Genomic DNA, 19,835 nt, shown 5'->3' on the forward strand with positions numbered 1-19,835 from the left:
GTAAGTTCTATGTGCCACGTTTGGTTCAATTCCATCATTGGTGGACTTTAGAATGCTCTTTAATTGTTCATGAACTATAAATCCCAGCAACTACAACTCCCAAATGACAAAACAATTTTTTTTGAGTGATGGTCACCCCTTTGTAGGTGTCTTGTGGCCAAATTTGGCAGCAATTCGTCCAGTGGTTTTTGAGTTATGTTAATCCCACAAACGAACATTACATTTTTATTTATATAGACTCAGAGGTTTCACATCCTACACTCTGCAGCTGACCCATGGACTGGAAAGCTCTCCTCTCATAGAATCATAGAATCAAAGAGTTGGAAGAGACCTCATGGGCCATCCAGTCCAACCCCATTGTGCCAAGAAGCAGGAATATTGCATTCAAATCACCCCTGACAGATGTCCATCCAGCCTCTACTTAAAAGCCTCCAAAGAAGGAGCCTCCACCACACTCCGGGGCAGAGAGTTCCACTGCTGAACGGCTCTCACAGTCAGGAAGTTCTTCCTAATGTTCAGATGGAATCTCCTCTCTTGTAGTTTGAAGCCATTGTTCCCTTGCGTCCTAGTCTCCAAGGAAGCAGAAAACAAGCTTGCTCCCTCCTCCCTGTGGCTTCCTCTCACATATTTATACATGGCTATCATATCTCCTCTCAGCCTTCTCTTCTTCAGGCTAAACATGCCCAGTTCCCTAAGCCGCTCCTCATAGGGCTTGTTCTCCAGACCCTTGATCATTTTAGTCGCCCTCCTCTGGACACATTCCAGCTTGTCAATATCTCTCTTGAATTGTGGTGCCCAGAATTGGACACAATATTCCAGATGTGGTCTAACCAAAGCAGAATAGAGGGGTAGCATTACTTCCTTAGATCTAGACACTATGCTCTCATCTGTGAAGGTCTATTTGGATTCTGAACCTGTCCTCTCTGATATTAGCTCTCCCTCCCAATTTGGTCTCACCTGCAAATGCGATCGGCATGCCTTTTATGCCATCTTCCAAGTCATTGCTAAAGCAGTTGAAGAGCACTGAAAGGCCCAGAACAGACCCCTGTAGCACCTACTACTCACTTCCTTCCTCATGAGGAAACAGGTGCAGTCAATAATTCTAGAGAAGTGCATTGTTTTTTCACATTTTGTCAAGCCTAAGATGACGACTCAGACATTCTCAACTCAATGAGAGAGGCTGCATGAGTCATCCTGTATTTGTCTTTCTGGCTCCTATAAAAGTCCCTCGTCTGATGAGACAATCTCAGGTACCTCTGAGGATGCTTGCCATAGATGCAGGCAAAACGTCAGGAGAAAATGCTTCTAGAACATGGCCATATAGCCTGAAAAAAACTACAACAACCCAGTGATTCCAGCCATGAAAGCCTTCGACAATACAATATATTTTATGCTCTGGCAATCTGAGTAATCTGATGAATCATATGGCAGTTGCAACATGTCGCTTGCAATTTCATTACAGTAAATCTGACCTTATTGATCTGTATATATTTGCCATTCATGCAGAGGCTGGAGTCAGGCAATAGAAAAACAGAAGTCAAAGGTCTGGCCTCCTTACTCCATAGACCTTCTTTATGCTGGTTGGGGATGTCTGGAGTTATCAACCAATATCAAGACTACTAAAAGTATTTTGAGTAGCACCTTGTACTAGTTTTCATGCAGGGGTTCTCAACCTTTGCTCTTCTGAATCCTTTGAACTTCTAGATCCTAGGACACTGGCTATGAAGCCTGGACCTTCTGGGAGTCAAAGCCCCAAATTTCTGAAGATTGGGACCCATCGCTTTAACAGATCCTCAAAACCAATCCGGTCTGGATGAGGGCAAGCAAATTGAAGTTGAATCCTGACAAGACAGAGGTCCTTCTGGCCAGTCGCAAGGCTGAACAGGGCATAGGGTTGCAACCTGTGCTGGATGGGTTCACACTCCCCTTGAAGGCACAGGTCCACACTCTTGTTACATCTAGGATAGACTACTGCAACACACTCTATGTGGGGTTGCCTTTGAAGACTGCTCGGAAGCTTCAAATAGTCCAAAGAGAGGCAGCCAGGTTAATAACTAGGGTGGCATACAGGGAGCATACAACTCCCATGTTACGCCAGCTCCACTGGCTGTCAGTTTGCTACCGGGCACAATTCAAAGTGCTGGCTTTGGCCTATAAAGCCCTAAACGACCCCGGCCCAAATTACCTGTCCGAATGCATCTCCCCCATGAACCATCGTGGAGATTAAGATCCTCCGGGGAGGCCCTGCTTTCCGTCCTGCCATTGTCACAGGCACAATTGGTGGGGACGAAAGACAGGGCCTTCTCGGTGATTGCTCCCTGGCTAGGGAACTCCCTTCCTGGAGAGATCAGGTTGGCCCCCTCCCTCCTGTCTTTTAGAAGGATGGTCAAAACTTGGCTGCAGGACCAAGCTTTCGGGACAGGGCAATGAAGCGACAATAGGAAAGATGACAGGGCCAATTGGATTTGGTGCGGATGCCTAGGACGGTTTTAAATGGTGTATTTTAATAAATGTCTTTTAATGTTTATGTATTGTATGTGAATTTGTGTCCCGGCATTGAATGTTTGCTGTGTATATGCTGTGCTCCGCCCTGAGTCCCCTTCGGGGTGAGAAGGGCGGAATACAAATGTTTTAAATAAATAAATAAATAAATAAATCCCTGGGACTCTTGGCCATCTTATTAAAAAAAGACAAAAATCATACAAAAACAAACCAACTCCTCAAACCGCAACAGCAAGAATTCTTATTCTCAACTGTACTGACATGAGGAAATCAAACAGGCATTTGGTTCAGACCCAGAAATGCTTGACCATCACAAGCTCCACGCCCTTTCCTCTCCTCCTTTGGCATGAATTCTGGCCAGGCTACACCCAATGCTAAGCACAGTAACCAAGCAAAAACAAACAATAAGGGCATTCTGCAACAACATGCATACCTTCCATTAAAATACCTATTAAAATATGCAATGCGACTTGAACGTCCATGTCTTAAAGTTAGGAAGGAGGGTTTCGTGGAACCAGTATGGTATCTGTCATTCCAGTGTTGGGAAAATGCAGCTGAGGTACTGCACATGGTCCCGAACTTTGCTTCTGTGGCCCAAGATGTCCTACTTCACTCTCTTTCCCGATTAAAACACAATGGGGATATTTTGGTGTTGCTTTTCTCCTTGAAAGCATGGCACAAATATACTAGTTTGCCTTTCTTCATGCTACACAACACGCCAAAACCTCATTCCCCCCCCCCCCCCCCAAGAAACAGTTGGATGGGCCAATAAGAGTTGAAAAGTTATGCCAGGCAGATTTACCTCTACACTTAGTGGGAAAAAGCAATGGCTTAACATGAATCAAGATGAGATCTCATGTTTTATTATATATTATAACTAAAGGTCAAGAGTGATAAGCAAGGAAAAACATGTTGGAAGTACATCTACATTATATAATTAATACAATTTTCTACCACTTTGACTACCATGGCTTAATACTCTGCAATTATGGGAGTGATTTCGCAAGGTCCTTAGCTTTCTCTGCCCATGAGTGCTGGTATGTCACCAAGGTATAAATTCCAGGATTTCATAGTATTGGGTCATGGCAGTTGTTGGTGTCAAACTGCATTAATTCTGCAGTGTAGATGTACCTTTAGGCTCTGGAGCAGAAGAAAAACAGCTGATTCTCTCCTCTGTCTGATAGCCTTTCAAATATTACACACACACCGATCAAACTACATATTCCAAGATTTCATAGTACTGACCCACATGTGCCTTTCATCTCAAGAACAGAGAAGCATCCCGAGCTCTGAAGATCACCTGGGAAGGAATCCCACTGGAGCATTGCAGCGCACCCAAATACCTGGGAGTCACTCTGGACCGTGCTCTTACCTATAAGAAGCACTGCCTGAATATCAAGCAAAAAGTGGGTGCTAGAAACAATATCATACAAAAGCTGACTGGCAGAACCTGGGGATCACAACCAGACACAGTGAAGACATCTGCCCTTGCGCTATGCTACTCTGTTGCTGAGTATGCATGCCCAGTGTGGAACACATCTCACCACACTAAAACAGTGGATGTGGCTCTTAATTAGAAATGCCGCATTATCACGGGTGTCTGCGCTCTACACCACTGGAGAAATTACACTGCTTAGCTGGTATTGGACCACCTGACATCCGCCGTGAAGTAGCAGCCAATAGTGAAAGGACCAAGGCAGAGACATCTCCAGCTCATCCCCTGTTTGGGTATCAGCCAGCACGTCAATGACTTAAATTTAGAAATAGTTTTCTAAGATCTACAAAGACACTCGCTGGAACACCTCAGCAAGCGAGAGTCCAAAAGTGGCAGGCCAAAACCCAGAACCTCAACCAATGGCTGATACCAAATGAGAGACTCCCTCCTGGGCACACAGAAAACTGGGCAACTTGGAAGGCGCTGAACAGACTGCGCTCTGGCACCACGAGATGCAGAGCCAACCTCAAGAAATGGGGCTACAAAGTGGAATCCATGACATGTGAGTGTGGAGAGGAGCAAACCACTGACCACCTGCTGCAATGCACCCTGAGCCCTGCCACATGATCCACAATGGAGGACCTTCTTGCACAACACCAGAAGCACTCCAAGGGGCCAGAGACTGGTCAAAGGACATTTAATCAACTACCAAACTCACACATTTTGTATTTTGTCTGTTTGTTTGCTCTGTTCTGTTAGAAATGTAATATACTTGACTGATTGCCCTGACACAACAAATAAAAAATACTGACCCACGGCTGTTAAAGTGATGTCAAAATGCATTATTTCTACAGTGTTAGATGCACCTGTAGACTGAAGTATGCTCTTGTATTCTCTCAAAACAGGGCAGAGTGGGGGCAGTGTATCATTTAGCATCACTCTCCTCCAAGACTGGAAAAGTCAGATATTGCTTTAGCGTGCAATTCAAAATTGTTTTTTAACCATGCAATTAAACCCTGAAGATAATGTCTTGTGAGTGATATGGCACGAGCAGACTAACCACCCAACCAACAGGCTTTGCACTGAATTGTGACATCCGCCTACCAGTCTCCCTTGCATTTCCTTCGCCTTTGGGCCCCAGGCTGTTTTCCTGCTCTCTGACCTACCCAGAGAACCTTCTACTTCATGCAGCATACAATGAAGGGCACTCTGCTTTATGTCACAATACGTTTGGGATCATCCCATATTTGCAAAATAATAAGGCAGGGTTTTTTTTTCTATTGTGAAAAGGTCAAACGACAGAAATAGTCACTGAACCCCACTGAAGACTTAAACTGTAGCCTGCTCAAATATGAATGTAAACAACCTCACATACATGGTTCTTGTGGGTTTTTTCGGGCTATAGAGCCATGTTCTAGAGGCATTTCTCCTGACGTTTCGCCTGCATCTATGGCAAGCATCCTCAGAGGTAGTGAGGTCCTCACAACCTCTGAGGATGCTTGCCATAGATGCAGGCGAAACGTCAGGAGAAATGCCTCTAGAACATGGCTCTATAGCCCGAAAAAACCCACAAGAACCTAGTGATTCCAGCCATGAAAGCCTTCGACAAAACCTCACATACAGTCTTAAAGGTGCTGCCATATTTCTTTTTTCCCCCCTCCAAAATTTTCCTCCTTCTATGTAGTCGAAGGCTTTCATGGTCGGAATCACTGGGTTGTTGTAGGTTTTTTCGGGCTATATGGCCATGTTCTAGAGGCATTCTCTCCTGACGTTTTGCCTGCATCTATGGCAAGCATCCTCAGAGGTATTGTATGCTTGCCATAGATGCAGGCGAAACACCAGGAGAAAATGCCTCTAGAACATGGCCATATAGCCCGAAAAAACCAACAACAACCCAGTCTCCTCCTTCTGTACATTTATATAGTGATGGAATACGCGAAACAAGGTGGAAAATGGTAGTAATTGTAGACTTCAGTAACTAACTAAACCCACGTATAAGTACAAGGAAGTAAAAAAGTTTTCTGAAATAGTTATGCAGCAGAGGCTATGAATATCTATCTAATACAGAGAGGGCAATATAGTAGATAATATATAATTGCAATGAGGCAAGGAGAGGGCCATATATGTTTACATCCTTATTAGTCAAATATGCAATTGTAGTTATAAGGAGATGTATAGCGAGTCTGATTAGTTAAGATGTTTATTGTAAGGTAAAGGTTGTCCCCTGACATTAAGTTCAGTCATGTCTGATTCTGGGGTATGGTGCTCATCTCCATTTCTATGCCGAAGAACTGGAGTTGTCCATAGACACCTCCAAGGTCATGTGGCCAGCATGACTGCATGGAGCGACGTTACTACTGCATGGTACCTATTGATCTACTCACATTTGCATGTTTTCGAACCGCTAGGTTGGCAGAAGCTAGGGCTGACCTTTCAGTTAACAAGCTAAGCAGCTCAGCGCTTTAACCCACTGCGCCACCGGGGGCTCCTAATTGTTTTATTGTATACACGTAGTTTTATAGTACTGATTGAAACTTAATAAAGCATATTAATATAACAACACTTTTGAGTCACATATTTACAATGCCTCAAACTTTCCTATTTGAAAAGGTTGCACATCAGACCAAATGAAACTATGGTGTAGGCATTAAGGAAGGGGCCTTAAAGTGAAACGATTGGTGTATTCAACTTCAGTATTGCCAGTTTGGACTGGGAGCAGTAGATCTCCAGAATCTGAGGCAGGATACTCCTAGTTCTACCTGAGATTCCTTGGTAGTAGTCTCCCATTCAGGTATTAGCAGGCTAGATTGTGCTGAATTATGTGCAATTTGATATGTCTAGGCAGAAAAGATAAATCATTTTCTGTTTCCATGCATGGTTCAATCCATACCTCATTCTCCTTCCTCTGGTTGTTGATGTCAGACAGAACACCCCCACAATCTCCTCTTTTAAATTCCTTCTCTTCTAGTGCAGTCAGCACAATGGGCAAAAAGATAATTACTATTATTACACTATTCCATCAACATGCTTGCTGTCTTTCTGGTTAGCCTTTACTCTAGTACAGTGGTTCCCAACCTGTGGTCCGTGGAACACCATTGGTCCGCAAGAACTAATAATAATAATAACAACAACAACAACAACAACAACAACAATGTATTGTCGAAGGCTTTCATGGCCAGAATCACTGGGTTCTTGTAGGTTTTTTCGGGCTATATGGCCATGTTCTAGAGGCATTCTCTCCTGACGTTTCGCCTGCATCTATGGCAAGCATCCTCAGAGGTAGTGAGGTCACTACCTCTGAGGATGCTTGCCATAGATGCAGTGAAATGTCAGGAGAGAATGCCTCTAGAACATGGCCATATAGCCTGAAAAAACCTACAACAACCCAACAATAACAATAATAAACTTTATTTATACCCCGCCACCATCTCCCCAATGGGGACTCAGGGCAGCTTACATGAGGCCAAGCCCAACAACACATTACAATATTATCCACGGCCTCACCATTACTACACCATTACAAAAAGAGAAACTGCTCTCGCGAAACCCTCTTATAGTGCCGAGGCTTTTTAAATATGGTTTCCTGTGGGCGAACAGATAGCGACTACTGGATGGCATATGTTCTGTATCCGAAACTTAAGCTGATGTGGTCTATCTATTGCAATTTTCTGAATCAGCACCCCAAATAACCAAATTGAATCTAAAGTTGACCAAAAACTGATCCGTAACCCTTTTGATACTAATGTTGTTGAATGGTCCCTGTTTAAGTGGTCCCTAGTAAAAAAAAAAAAAAGTTGGGAACCACTGCTCTAGTATATAACTGATCTTAAAGAAGGGATTTTGTTGGAGTGCATTTCTATTAGAACTCATGTGTGATGGGGCCTTGACATTGATACCTTGACTTAAGACTTTAATTCATTCTGTGACCAAGCTCTTAACTCAAAGCAAATTTCCCACTGAAATGCTATTAATGCGTTCTGGCTGCCGACACCCCTCCCCCATTTTTTGTTACGTGTTCTTAAATAATCTATATAAATAAAATGTAATGTTCGTTTGTGGGATCAACATAACTCAAGAACCACTGAATGAATTGACATGAAATTTGGACACAATACACCTATCAGGCCAACAAGTGACCATCACTCATAAAAACACTGAAAAACACAACAGAAGGGACTTAAAAGGCCAAAAAAGCAAAAAGACGCTACAGTGCATGCGCAAAAACAACTCCTCCTGGCAAACAAAACACACAATAGCATGTCCACACTCTCTTCCAGACTACAGCTCCCAGCCTCCCCTAGACCAGGCCTTTTAGGAGAGGAGGATGATCCAAATGCACTGCTTCCAAGCTGCACGCTTTCTTCTCTTTAGATTTCTTTGGGAACATCCCAATCCCTGCATATTTCCAATTTCCTATTCCTGGACTGCAACTCCCAGTAATCCTCCAGATAGGTAAGATAGAGATAGATAGATAGTTAAATAGATAGATAGATAGATAGATAGATAGATAAGATAGAGATAGATAGGTAGGTAGACTGATTGATCAGGAGGACTGCTAGGAGTTGCAGTCCAAGAATAGGTAGAGAAGGAAGAAAGGAGAGAAAGAGGAAGGGAAAGAAAAGGGGGGAAGGAAGGGAAGAGGAAGAGGAGGAAGGAAAGAAGGAAAGAATTTAAGGAAAAAGGGAAGGAAGGAGGGAAAGAGAGGAGAGAAAGAGGGAGGGAAGGTTGACCACAGCAATGCGTGGCGGGTACAACTAGAACTTTAAAAATAACAAATAATGTATACATGTACATTCACTGGGAATGACATAAAAGGAAAGTTCAACTTTAAAATGGTAGAAGCACAAAGTTGTGGCAAGGAAGCACATTTAAGGCAACAACATGTGCGTTGGACATTCACACGTGACAATAAAAAAAGAAAGATCAACTTTAAAATAGCTCAAAGTTGTGGCACAATGGTAGAAGCACAAAGTTGTGGTAAGGAAGCACAAAGCACAAAGTGAAGAGGCAGAAGCATCCTTTTCGTCTTCACCCTGTCCTCATTCAAGCCTCCTTCCCTCTCTTGCTCTGTCTCCCTCTTCATGAAAGCAAACATACCAGGAAAAAAAACTCACACAAAATCAACTAACCCAAAGTTTCTTAAAGAACACATGAGCAAAGCAGTCAGCAATCTCCCAAAATGGACAAGAGCGTGAGGTATGGTGGCTGCATACTTGAAGTCCTAAAGCCCTGGACTAGATGGTTGAGAACTATTTGTATTTGGGTTTTCCTGGTCCACGCCAACCCAATGATCTCATTAGACTACATAAACAACCCACACCATTTTGTGAACCCTTGCTGGCTGTTGTAAATTAATGTGGATGTTTTGTTTAGCTGTTACGTTATTATATGATTTTGTCTGACTACGTGTAGTTTAATTTATTGATATTAGATTTAATTTACTGATGTTAGGCTTTAATTTGATGTTGGTTTTAATGGTATTTTCATATGTGGGGTTTTTCTGGGATTTTAAGGCCGTGTTTGTTTATGTAGGCATTGAATGTTTGCCGTTGTATGTTGGAATTCGCCCTGAGTCCCCTTGGGGAGATAAGGCAGAATACAAATAAAGTTGTATTATTATTATTATTATTATTATTATATTTGGCGGTAGCTCTCAACTCAAAATGCTGCTCGTATGTCAAAGCAAAGCAGGCACTTAACTCAAAACTTTCTTAAGTTGGGATGCTCTTAAGTCGAGTTTCCACTATACCTGGATATATTTGTCTTAAGGAAAATTAATACTCTCTCTATAGTTGTTAATCTTTCCACCAAAAACACACTGCAGCGTCAACTCCCTTGGCAAATAAACAGCTCATCGCCACCACTGCGGTATCTTTCCAAGCCCTGTGAATGTTCATAACTTCCCCTTGCAATCACTTCAGCCCATCAAGTATGTATGAGTGGGTTGGACAGAAAGGCATCAAAAGTTCCTGTTTACTAATATTATCCCTTTTTAAGCATCTGGTGGGCAGCTGAAACAGTGTGTCCTCAATGGCATTTAACATTTGAAAATGATCTACCTTTACTGTTTTAAAACTGAACTTCAGAATTGTTTTTAGTCTTAAAAAAATATTCGAGTTATTTTTATTTATTCGTTACCTCGGGAGCTGCTGTGGTCTGGGAGGCAATACAGAAAGGCTATACATAAATAAATGTTCTGGCATGAGAGAGTCAGTGTGGTGTAGTGGTATGAATGTCAGCCTAAGGCTTTGGGAGCCAAGGGTTTGACTCTATCCAGCCATGGAAACCCACTAGGTGAACATGGGCAAGTCACAATCTCTCAGCTTCAAAGGAAGACAGTGACGTACCTCTTCTGAGTAAATCTTGTTAAGAAAATCCTAATTTTTAGACCCATTGTGGGGGTTTTTTTTTGTGCCAAGACAACTTGAATAATTGCAAGTCTCTTCTGGTGTGAGAGAATTAGCCATCTGCAAGGACATTGCTCAGAGGACACCCAGATGTTTTGATGTTTTATCATCCTTGTGGGAAGCTTCTCTCGTGTCCCTGCATGGGGACCCGGAGCTGACAGAGGGAGCACATCCGTGCTCTACCTGGATTTGAACCTGTGGCCTGTCTGTCTTCAGCCCTGCTGGCTCAGGGGTTTAACCCACTGTGCTACCAGAGGCTCCTACCCATTGTGGTATAGTGATTTGAGTGATGCACTAAGCCTCTGGGAAATGACAGAAAAACAACTGAGTGAACTTAGGCAAGTCACACTCTCTCAGCCATTGAGAAAAGGAACAGTAAAACACACACATCAAGAAAAAAAATATTGCCAAGGAATCCCTGTAAAGTTCATGCCATCTGACTCTACTTTAACTGCCATGACTCAATGCTGTGGGATCAAAGGAGTTGTAGTTTTACAACGTCTGGAACCTTCTCTGTTAAAGAGAGCTGCTGTCCTACCAAATGACAAATTCCATGATAATAATAATAATAATAATAATAATAATAATATTCTTATCCATCTCTCCTCATGGCTTGAGGTGGATTAAAGAAAAATGAAAACACATAAGCATTGTAAAAAATACCACACATATACATATTAAAATGTATTTTACACCATAGAAATAAGACACAGTGGTTAAGACAAAGTGGTGCTAAAATGCATTAATTCGAGAGTGATAGGTGTAGATGCACTCTCTGAAGGCCCACAATAACAACGGAATATTGTGTCCAATTCTTGGCACCGCAATTTAAGGCAGATGTTGACAAGCTGAAATGTGTCCAGAGAAGGGTGACTAAAATGATCAATGGTCTGGAGTACCTATGAGGAGCAGTTGAAAGAGCTGGGCATGTGCAGAAGAGAAGGCTGAGAGGAGACACAATGAGGGCCATGTATCAAGATGTGAGGGGAAGTCATAGGGAGGAGGAGGAGCAGGCTTGTTTTCGGCTGCCCTGGAGACTAGGACAGAATGGAACAATGGCTTCAAACTACAGGAAAGAAAGGAGATTCCACCTGAACATGAGAAAGAACTTGCTAACTTTGAGGAGAGCTGTTCAGCAGTGGAACTTTCTCTCTCTGCCCCGGAGTGTGGTGGAGGCTCCTTCCTTAGAGGCTTTTAAAGGGAGGCTGGATGGCCATCTGTTGGGGGTGCTTTGAATGCGATTTCCTTGCTTCTTGGCAGAATGGGGTTGGCTCAACTTAATGACTCTAATAACAACATTCGTTATCCACAGAAATTCAAAACAAAATTTTAAAATCCACAAAACATTCTAGATGCCACCTCCAACTCCTTTCACATAGCAGTACACACTTGCTTGGCATTCCAAACTTATCACAAGCCTCTTCCACGTTTTCCAAAATTGAGCCCTTGAAGAAGACAGCATCAGTCTTAAAGGCCTCTAACTTTTAGAGGCATTCTAATTTTTTCTTTAGCCTCAGTTCCTATTGCAAATTTCTCATCTGGGTATAAGATTTGGATGGAGGAGGTCAGGGTACAGGGCTCTCCAGACCTTTTGATCAATTTTTTTGCCCTCTTCATCTAGACCTCTTCCAGCTTAGACTTAATATCTCTTTTTAAATTGTGGTGCCCAGAACTTGACACAATATTCCAGGTGAAGAGGTCTGGACAAAGCAGAATACAAAGACACCATGACCTTCCTCGATCTAGACCAGGCATGGGCAAACTTGGGCCCTCCAGGTATTTTGGACTGCAACTCCCACAATTCATAGAATCATAGAATCAAAGAGTTGGAAGAGACCTCATGGGCCATCCAGTCCAATCCCATTCTGCCAAGAAGCAGGATTATTGCATTCAAATCACCCCTGACAAATGGCCATCCAGCCTCTGCTTAAAAGCTTCCAAAGAAGGAGCCTCCACCACACTCCAGGGCAGAGAGTTCCACTGCTGAACGGCTCTCACAGTCAGGAAGTTCTTCCTCATGTTCAGATGGAATCTCCTCTCTTGTAGTTTGAAGCCATTGTTCCATTGCGTCCTAGTCTCCAAGGAAGCAGAAAACAAGCTTGCTCCCTCCTCCCTGTGGCTTCCTCTCATACATGGCTATCATATCTCCTCTCAGCCTTCTCTTCTTCAGGCTAAACATGCCCAGCTCCTTAAGCCGCTCCTCATAGGGCTTGTTCTCCAGACCCTTGATCATTTTAGTCGCCCTCCTCTGGACACATTCCAGCTTGTCAATATCTCTCTTGAATTGTGGTGCCCAGAATTGGACACAATATTCCAGATGTGGTCTAACCAAAGCAGAATAGAGGGGTAGCATTACTTCCTTAGATCTAGACACTATGCTCCTATTGATGCAGACCAAAATCCCATTGGCTTCTTCTGCCGCCACATCACATTGTTGGCTCATGTTTAACTTGTTGTCCACGAGGACTCCAAGATCTTTTTCACACGTACTGCTCTCGAGCCAGGCATTGTCCCCCATTCTGTATCTTTGCATTTCGTTTTTTCTGCCAAAGTGGAGTATCTTGCATTTGTCACTGTTGAACTTCATTTTGTTAGTTTTGGCCCATCTCTCTAACATTCCTAACAGTTCTTGCCATACATGTTTTTGGATGATGAGATAGGATTGTTGTTGTTGTTGTTGTTGTGTGCTTTCAAGTCATTTCAGACTTAGGTTGACCCTGAGCGAGGACCAGGTAAATGACCTTGGAGGGCCGTATCCCGCCCCCGGGCCTTAGTTTGAGGACCCCTTCCTTAAATCATCAGCAGGCTGGACTATTATGTTTATCTACATGAATATGGACATTTATCCATGACTAAGAGAAGTTGTTCCTTCTCTATATTGTGTTTATAAGTAATAAACCTGTCATACGGCATCATATTTGAAGTTTCAACAATAACATAATACTTTGTGTGCCTTAATGTATAGCAAGAAGGCTATGCATTAAGAAGGCTGAGAGGAGATATGATAGCCATGTATAAATATGTGAGAGGAAGCAACAGGGAGGAGGGAGCAAGCTTGTTTTCTGCTTCCTTGGAGACTAGGACGCAAGGGAACAATGGCTTCAAACTACAAGAGAGGAGATTCCATCTGAACACGAGGAAGAACTTCCTGACTGTGAGAGCCGTTCAGCAGTGGAACTCTCTGCCCTGGAGGGAGTGTGGTGGAGGCTCCTTCTTTGGAAGCTTTTAAACAGAGGCTGGATGGCCATCTGTCAGGGGTGATTTGAATGCAATATTCCTGCTTCTTGGCAGGGGGTTGGACTGGATGGCCCATGAGATCTCTTCCAACTCTCTGATTCTATGATATTTGAAGTTTCAACAATAACATAATATTTTGTGTGCCTTAATGTATAGCCAGAGGCTCCATGGCCATCTGTCGGGAGGGCTTGGATGGTGCCTTCCTGCCTGCCTGAAGGGGGTCAGGCTGGATGGCCTTTGGGGCACCCATTTTCCTCCCAGGTCCAGCTCCCAAAGCCCAAAGTTTCCCTCCTCCTCTTCCTTCCCTCCGACCTGCTTACCTACCTGTCCCTCCGGCTGCTTGCCTCCCTGCCTGCCTGCCTTCGGGCTCGGCTGCTCTCTGACTCACTCCTCGCTCAGCGCCAACAAGGCTGGGCTGGGCTACACCGGAAATGCTCCCCGCCGGAGCGGAGCGGAAGGGAACAGGCCAAAACAGGTCCGTCCGCCCGTGCGGTCCTCCCGGAAACAGGGGCCCGCGCGCTGAGGTTCCGGAGACAGAGTAGCCAACTTGATACATGACATCAGATAGATAGATAGATGGATGGATGGATGGATGGATGGATGGATGGATGGATGGATGGATGGATGGATGGATGGATGGATGGATGGATGGATGGATGGATGGATGGATGGATGGATGGATGGAAGGATGGAAGGATAGATAGATAGATAGATAGAAGGATAGATAGATAGATAGATAGATAGATAGAAGGATAGATAAAAGGATAGATAGATAGATAGATAGATAGATAGATAGATAGAAGGATAGATAGATAGATAGATAGATAGATAGAAGGATAGATAGATAGATAGATAGAAGGATAGATAAAAGGATAGATAGATAGATAGATAGAAGGATAGATAGATAGATAGATAGATAGAAGGATAGATAGATAGATAGATAGATAGATAGATAGATAGATAGATAGAAAGATAGATGGATAGAAGGATAGAAAGATAGATAGAGAGGTAGAAAGATAGATAGAGAGATAGATAGAGAGAGAGAGAGAGAGAGAGATCGATTAGATAGATAGATAGATTAGATAGATAGATAGCCTCAGCAGACTGAAAGCCAAAACCAAGGTCACAACAACATCTTGTATAGAACTCCAGTATGCTGATGACAAACTTTATACATGGCATCAGATAGATTAGATAGATAGATAGATAGATAGATAGCTATTTAACCTCAGCAGACTGAAAGCCAAAACCAAGGATACAACAACATCTGGTATAGAACTCCAGTATGCTGATGACAACGTTGTCTGTGCGCATTCAGAAGATCTACAAGCCACTCTAAACACCTTCGCAGAAGCATACGAGAAGCTCAGCCTGTCATTGAACATTGAGAAAACCAAAGTGCTCCTCCAGCAGTCACAAGCTAATCCCTCTCCAATGACAGAAATACAGCTTAACGGTATTATTATTATTATTATTATTTAGAGTTTTTATAACCTGGTCTTCTCTACCTCCGGAGAGGGACTCAGGCCGGCTAACAACAGAGGATTCAGTACAATAAGATAAAGCAAATATACATCATCAATATAAAATACATTAAAATATAATTCATACCATTTACAAAAAAGTCAGTTTGTCAGAGTGAAACCACAAATTACAAATTCATCGCCATCCGCCAGTAGGTCAACCGTTACTGACTCAGTCATCAATCTTGAAATGCAGTGTCCCAGAGCCATGATTTTACCAGCTTTCAAAAAGTTAGGAAGGAAGAGGCAGATCTAATCTCCATCAGTATTTCTACAAAAGTCAACATTGACACTGAAATACAACACCGCCAGAGCTCTGTGAGTGCAGCATTTTTCCAAATGAAGCAGAAAGTGTTTTAGGACCTGTACATCCGTGGGATATCAAGGGGATTGTTTAGAAAGCTATTGTCCTCCCAATCCTGCTATATGCCTGTGAGACGTGGACTATCTACAGACATCACATGCAACTTCTGGAATGATTCCATCAGCATTATCACCAAAAAATCCTGCAAATCTCTTGGAAAGACAAGCAGACAAAGGTCAACGTGCTGGAAGAAGCAAAGACCACCAGCATTGAAGTGATGGTCCTCCACCATCAACTCCACTGGTCCGGCCATGTTGTCCGGATGCCCGACCACCATCTCCCAAAGCAGTTGCTCGACTCCGAACTCAAGAATGGAAAACGGAATATTGGTGGGCAGGAAAAGAGATTTAAAGAAACCGATGCCCTCACTGTGGGAGACGATGCAGATCAATAATAGGGCTCCACAGTCACCTACGGACCCACCCTGGAGGATTATTCTACTCGGACAACGAGGGATCGCCTACGTAAGTAAGATAGATAGATCGATGCCATGGCTGCTACGGATAAGTGGCTTGAGGCACAACCGAAATCCTTCTCTTTGCAAGGCTTGTAGAACTTAGAATACTGATGTAAGAAGTATGTTGATATCAGTGGAGAGTATGTGGAATAAATGTAAAGTTTCATCTTCCTATCTCGTTTCTTTCTGGGTAAAGCCAAAGACTTATCAGCAGCCCCTCGTATATAGATAGATTAGATATAGATAAATAGATAGATAGATTAAATATAGGTTAGACAGATTAGATTAGAATAGATTGATTAGACCAGGGGTCCCCAAACTTTTTAAACAGGGGGCCAGATTACTGTCCCTCAGACCATTGGAGGGCCGGACTATATATTTTTTTAAAAAGTGACCAAATTCCTATGCACACTGCACATGTCTTATTTTGCTACTGTTATGAATTGTAATGTAAATATCTGATATGCATGATGTAATTCTTTTGTTACAATCTGAACATAAAGCATAGTGATTAATCACAAAAACATAAATATAGGAAATAAATCTATATAAATAAAAATGTAACGTTGGTTTGTGGGATTAACAGAACTCAAAATCCACTGGACACCTAACAACCCAATGTATGTATTTCACTCAAAAAAATGATTCTGTCATTTGGGAGTTGTAGTTGCTGAGATTTATATTTCACCTACAATGAAAGAGCATTCTGAACCCCACCAAGGATGGAATTGAACCAAATTTGGCGCACAGTTCTCCCATGACCAACAGAAAATACTAGAAGGGTTTGGTGGGCAGTGTCCTTTGGTTTTGGCGTTGTAGTTCACCTACATCCAAAGATCACTGTGGACTCAAACAATGATGGATTTGGACCAAACTATAAGAATACTCAATATGTCAAAATGTGAACACTGGTGGAGTTTGAGGAAAATAGAATCTTGACATTTGGGAGTTGTAGATGCTGGGATTTATAGTTCACCTACAATCACAGAGCATTCTGAACCCACCAATGATAGAAATGAGCCAAACCTCCCACACAGAACAGCCACGTGGGCCACAGCAACGCATGGCAGGGGATGGCTAGTGCGAGCGTCTGGCTCGCACAAGGGGCTGCGCGAGGTAGGTAAGGGGAAAGCAGGGGAAGGCGGGGGAAGGGGCAGGCGGCGCGGCTTCGGGGCCTGTCCCTTTCCTGGCACACTGGAACAACCACGTTTTCAGGCTCCTCCTAAAGACTGCCAGAGTTGGGGCATGCCTGATGTCCTTGGGAAGTGAATTCCAGAGTCGAGGGGCCACATAGAATAGATATAGATAGATTGGAAGAGACCCTCAAGGGCAATCGAGTCCCACCAGTTTCTGCCATGCAGAGGACACAATCTAAGGTCTTCTGACAGATGGCCATCTGACTGCTGTTTAAAAACCTTCAGGGAAGGAGGCTCCACCACATAAAGTAGGAAACACTTGGCACACAAAAATATCAGTTTAAGGATCATATAACCTACACATGTGCATAACTAACTACAATCACTTACAATATGCTTGGTAGTGCTCTCTATTACTTATGCAACCCAATTTCTGGGTGTGATTTTTATGGTGCTAATAAGCTTTAGCTTACTATAGTTCAAATGAGTAGACCTTGCTACGTGAATCATGGCATTCTTGGTCTTATTTTATCTTTCTCCCCTTAAGGCAAGCCAGCTTTCCTTATCTCTGCCCTCTTGATGGTTTGGACTTCCAACTCACAAAGGCCCCATCATCCAGCACAGTTAGTGGCCAAGGACTATATTGATTGTACTGTGTTCCACAATGTCAGGAGAAGCACTTATTCCATGCCATACGTCCATAGATTTCAGAGTTGGAGGAGACCCCAAGGGCCATCCACTCCAACCCCATTCTATCATGCAGAAAACCCAATCTAATCACTTCTGACAGATGGCCATCCAGGCTCTACTGAAAAACCTCCAGCGAAGGAGTGTCCACCAGATTCCCAGGCAGCACATTTCTTAGCTCAACGGCTCTTACTGTTCAGTTTTTATATCTCTCTGAATTTTGCTTTTCCCCTTGCCATCACATTTCTCCCTATTAAAGTTCATTTTGCTAGTTAGGCCCAGCATCCTTGGCAGGTGGCTGTTCCAACTCTTTTTAAAAACATCCAGAGAAAGAGATGTCTTCATCTCTAATCACATCTCTCGGCCATTGCTGGATCATTCTTAGACCCCCTACACTGCCATATAATCCAGAGTATCAAAGCAGACAATCCACACTGTTTTGAACTGGATTATATGAGGCACTTTCTACATTGCCATAGGTAAACGTAAAGGTTGTCCCCTGACATTAAGTCCAGTAATGTCTGACTCTGGGGTGTGGTGCTCATCTCCATTTCTAAGCGGAAGAGCCGGCATTGTCTGTAGACACCTCCAAGGTCATGTGGCCGGCATGACTGCATGGAGCGCCGTTACCTTCCCACCGGAGCGGTACCTATTGATCTACTCACATTTGTATGTTTTTGAACTGCTAAGTTAGCAGAAGCTAGGGCTGACAGCGGAAGCTCACGTCACTCCCCGGAATCGAACCTGCAACCTTTCGATCAACAAGCTCAGCAGCTCAGTGCTTTAACCCACTGCGCCACCGAGGGCTTCTGTTCAACGGTTGAACAGAAGCTCTCCGAAGCTCTACGTCCGTGATGGTGAACCTATGACATGCGTGTCAGCACTGACACACATGGCTATTTTTGATGACACGTGGCCACATGTGGCCGCATACAGAGAAGTACACCTTATAAGAGCCAATCTAATTCCAACTATAAAAATTGCAAAATTATGTTTATTTTCTCGAAGTTGACACCCCACCCAAGTTATGCTCAGGTCTTTGGCAAATTTTGCCACACCAAGCTCAAAAGGTTGCCCATCACTGTTCTCGGTGCTCTTAAAGCCTACTACAGAGAAAACCAGCTGATCCCTAATCCATCTAAAACACAGACATGTGCCTTTCACCTTAAGAACAAACAAGCATCCCAAGCTCTGAGGATTATTACCTGGGAAGGAATCCCACTGGAGCATTGCAGCACACCCAAATATCTCGAAGTCACTCTGGACCGTGCTCTGACCTACAAGAAGCACTGCCTGAACATCAAGCAAAAAGTGGATGCTAGAAACAATATCATATGAAAGTTTACTCGCACAACCAGGGGATCACAACCAGACACAGAGAAGACATCTGCCCTTGCGCTATGCTACTCTGCTGCTGAGTATGCATGCCCAGTATGGAATACATCGAACTGCTAGTGGATGTGTGCATCGTGTACCGGCATGCCTCGGGAACAACTGTGCTCAGTTTCCGCTCTGTAGCTCACCTGTACGGTTCTGTTCTGTGCTTTAGAAATGTTTAAGACTATCAACTCACCCTCCGCATGTGAGGTTCGCTCAGTGATACGGTTTTTGTCAGCAAGGAACCTGCCTGCTGCAGAAATTCATCGACAGATTTGTGAAGTATCATAACGGTGATACTGTTATGAGTGAAAGCAAAGTGCGTAAGTGGGTACGACAATTCAAAGATGTCTGTGACAACGTCCATGATGAGGACTTCTCCAGTCGCCCTTTTTTGATTACAGACGATTTGGTGGCCTCAGTTGAAGCGAGGATTCATGAGAACAGGCGCTTCACAATAACAGGTCTCTCAAACGAATTTCCTGACGTGTCGAGATCAGTGCTTTACAACATTGTTTCTGAACACCTAAAGTTTAGGAAACTGTGCTCCCGTTGGGTCCCAAAATTCCTAGCAGAGGATCTCAAAAACCAAAGATTTGAGTGTGCAATCAAATCAAATCGTCTGTAATCAAAGAAGGGCGACCGGAGTGGTCCTCATCATGGACGTTGTCATGGCCATCTTTGAATTGTCGTACCCACTTACGCACTTT

At 43.4% G+C, this 19,835-nt stretch overlaps 1 protein-coding gene across 1 annotated transcript in view; it reads right to left on the minus strand.

Annotated features, from left to right (window-relative positions):
- PCYT1A (phosphate cytidylyltransferase 1A, choline) overlaps positions 1–14,014 on the minus strand; it is a 61,020-nt gene extending 47,006 nt beyond the window's left edge. Inside the window, exon 1 of the mRNA XM_060767278.2 lies at positions 13,906–14,014. The gene's annotated coding sequence lies outside the window, so the exon portion shown is untranslated. The remainder of the gene's footprint in view (positions 1–13,905) is intronic.
- Between the last annotated feature and the right edge of the window lie 5,821 nt (positions 14,015–19,835).

This window comes from Anolis sagrei, chromosome 3 (genome assembly GCF_037176765.1).
Source record: "Anolis sagrei isolate rAnoSag1 chromosome 3, rAnoSag1.mat, whole genome shotgun sequence".
NCBI lineage: Eukaryota > Metazoa > Chordata > Lepidosauria > Squamata > Dactyloidae > Anolis > Anolis sagrei.